Below are 3,177 nucleotides of genomic sequence, written 5' to 3'. Positions count from 1 at the left end.
GTAAGATAAAAACATGACATCGAGAGCACAAAAAGTTGAGATGGTAGTAAATAGAGTATATTAGCCAGACTTATCCAGAGAAGCAGAACCAATACCAATAAGATGTGTGTCTGTGTGTGTGTATATATATATATATATATGACATTATATATGTGTATGTATATACACACATTATAAGACATCTATTTTAAGGAATTGGCTTATGTGATTACGGAGGCTGAGAAGTCCCACGATCTGCCATCTGCAAGCTGAAGACCCAGGAAAGTTGTTTGCAAACTTGGCTACATGTTAAAATCACCTGGGGGAGGTTTTTTTTAATTAAACATTGTATTTTGAGATAATTGTAGATTCACATACAATTGTTTGGAATAATACAGACAGATCCTGTGTACCCTTCACCCAGTTCCCCCCAGTGGTAACATCTTGCAAAACTGTAGTACAATATCACAGCTAGGTTATCACCACTGATGCAGTTAAGATACAGGGCATTTTTATCACCTCAGAAACCCCTCAAGTTGCCCTTTTATAGTCACATTCATTTCCTTGCGGCCTCCACCCCCTCCTTAACCCCTGGAAATCATTAATTTCCATTTCTATAATTCTGTCATTTCAATAATGCTCTATAAATATTACAGTTTTGTGATTGGCTTTTTCACTCAGCATAATTCCCTGGAGAATCATCTGATTTGTCGCATATATCAATAGTTTGTCCCCTTTTATCGCTAAGTAGTAGTCGTTATGGAGGTACCACAGTTTATTGACCCACTGAAGAACTTATGGGTTGTTTCCAGTTTGGGACTATTTACAAATAAAACTGCTATAAACATTCATGTACAGGTTTTTATGTGAACATAAGTTTTCATTTCTCTGAGAAAATGTCCAAGAGTGCAATTTCTGAGTCTATGGTCATGGCATGTTCAGTGTTTAAAGAAACTGTCAAAACTGTACAGAGTTGCTGCACAATTTTATGTTCCCATGAGTAATATTTCTTAAGAGGTGCTCCACATTCTAGGAAGTAATTATTATGCTCAAGTGGGTGGTGCTTCAATTGGTCAGTCCTGGGTTATTTATGTGCTGCTGGAAGAGGCAAGTTCAGCTCCATCCCAGACACAGAGCCTAAGAGTAGCTCCCTAAAGAGTATCAGGAAGCCATTAGAAAAAGCCAATATTTGGAGGTGGCGATCTGTCTGCGAGGAGTGCAAGGTTCATCCAGAAACTTGAATGGGATGTTGATACCACTGCATGAGAGGAGCACAGCCAAATCTCCCTGAGCCGAGCTGTTGGCATCTGCAAAAAGGTGGGGAGAGAAGGGAGCAGACTCCCTCCTGGAGTGACTCAAGGATTCAAACACCACGAGCTTCATTCGCGAAGGCTTCAGGAGGGGTTGCTTTCCCGTTGCATCTTTGACGTAGTTTCCTAGACTCTGCTCCGTGATTTAACTTGCAAGTCTGAAATGAAGATGGAGGAAGCAGTGGGAAAAGTTGAAGAACTCATTGAGTCTGAAGTCCCACCAAAAACATCTGAACAAGAGTCAGCTAAGGAGGAAGATGGATCTGTGGAACTGGAATCTCAGTTTCTGAAAGATGGTGTGGTGGATTCTACAGTTCTTTCTTCAATGCCCTGCTTGTTGATGGAACTGAGAAGGGACTCTTTGGAGTCTCAGTTAGCATCCACGGAGGGTGACAAACCGACAACTGGCTGAGTTTATGAGGGAGACTCCTCTAACCACTGCATGCTTTCCACTTCCTCTACTGGTCACCTGGCCGATTCAGATACGCTGTCTTCTGCAGAGGAGAATGAACCCTCCCAGGCAGAAACAGCGGTAGAAGGAGATCCTTCCGGTGCCACAGTTGGGCGCAAGTCTCACCGGTCCTGATCTGAAAGTGAAACATCCACCGTGGCTGCCAAGAAAACCCGGCAATCCAGTGATAAACAGAATGGCCCAGTTGCCAAGGTTAAAGGTCATCGGACCCAAAAGCACAAGGAGAGAATCAGGCTACTGAGGCAGAAACGGGAGGCTGCCGTACGAAAGAAATATAACCTGTTGCAGGACAGTAGTACCAGTGATAGTGACCTGACTTGTGACTCAAGCACAGGCTCATCAGACGATGCTGCAGAGGTTTCAGGGATCACTGCAGAGATACCAGGTCATTTGGATCCAAGATTCCTAGCAAGTGACAGAACATCTGCTGGCAATGCACCACTCAATGAAGAAATTAATATTGCCTCTTCACATAGTGAAGTGGAGATGGTGAGAGTTCAGCGACATGCAAGGTGGGTTCATCCTCAAGGAGGTGTGATTCAGAGTGTCTCTTCATGGAAGCATGGCTCTGGCATGCAGTATGTTAGCACCCGGCAAACACAGTCATGGACTGCTGTGACTCCCCAGCAGACTTGGGCGTCACCTGCAGAAGTTGTTGACCTTACATTGGATGAGGATAGCAGACGTAAATACCTACTGTAATGCAGTGTCACTGTGTTTCCTCTGCACTGTTCTCTTCCACTTACTTCTCTTCCTCTTTGTGACATGGAAGCTCACTGTCATAGCTTCAGCCTCAGAAGCTGTTTGTGGCATTTGTATAATCAAAACTCATGGAAAATTGCCCCCTTCCCCCCTTTTTTTCTTAAATTAAAAGAAGTCACTTAGGAAAGTAACATCACAGAGAAAAGAATTTCTTCTTTCCCTCAGTAGGAATCTGAGAATGATGAATTTTATTAGACGACTTCATTTTACTTGGTGACTTTCAATCTTAGGAAACTGCCTTCCTTTTAGAATGATATTTTAATTACCAGGTGAAATGGATTTCAGTTTTTGAATCTTGTAGTTATTTTTCTGTGTAATAAAATTAATACGTAGACTTGAAAAAAAAAGCCAATATTTGATTACCTACTATTACACTACCAGGCAGCGTTCTAAGCAGTTACAGGTATTAGCTCATTAAATCCTTTCAACCACACAGGTACTATTACTCCATTTTACAGATGAAGCTCCTGAGGCCCCAAGATTTAATAACTTGCCTAAAGTCACACAGCTAGTAAGTAGGGAGCCCAAATCCCACCTCAGCCTGCCTGGCTCCAGAGCCTGTGCTCTTCTCCATTCTGCCATGCTTCCCCCAAAGGAGGGGAGAGGTGTCCGGGCAGGCAAATTGAATAGATCCTATAGGAAGGCTCTTCCCTG

The 3,177-nt window shown here is 43.0% G+C and overlaps 1 pseudogene; it reads left to right on the top strand.

Moving 5' to 3' along the window:
- The first annotated feature begins 1,381 nt into the window (after window positions 1-1,381).
- Window positions 1,382-2,482, top strand: LOC113610175 (uncharacterized protein C18orf25 homolog; annotated as a pseudogene).
- Window positions 2,483-3,177: the final 695 nt, after the last annotated feature.

This window comes from Aethalodelphis obliquidens, unplaced genomic scaffold (genome assembly GCF_003676395.1).
Source record: "Aethalodelphis obliquidens isolate GAN/ISIS:26980383/991018 unplaced genomic scaffold, ASM367639v1 scaffold61, whole genome shotgun sequence".
Taxonomy (NCBI): domain Eukaryota; kingdom Metazoa; phylum Chordata; class Mammalia; order Artiodactyla; family Delphinidae; genus Aethalodelphis; species Aethalodelphis obliquidens.
The sequence above is the reverse complement of the archived record's forward strand: the minus strand, read 5'-3'. Positions and strand labels throughout refer to the sequence as shown.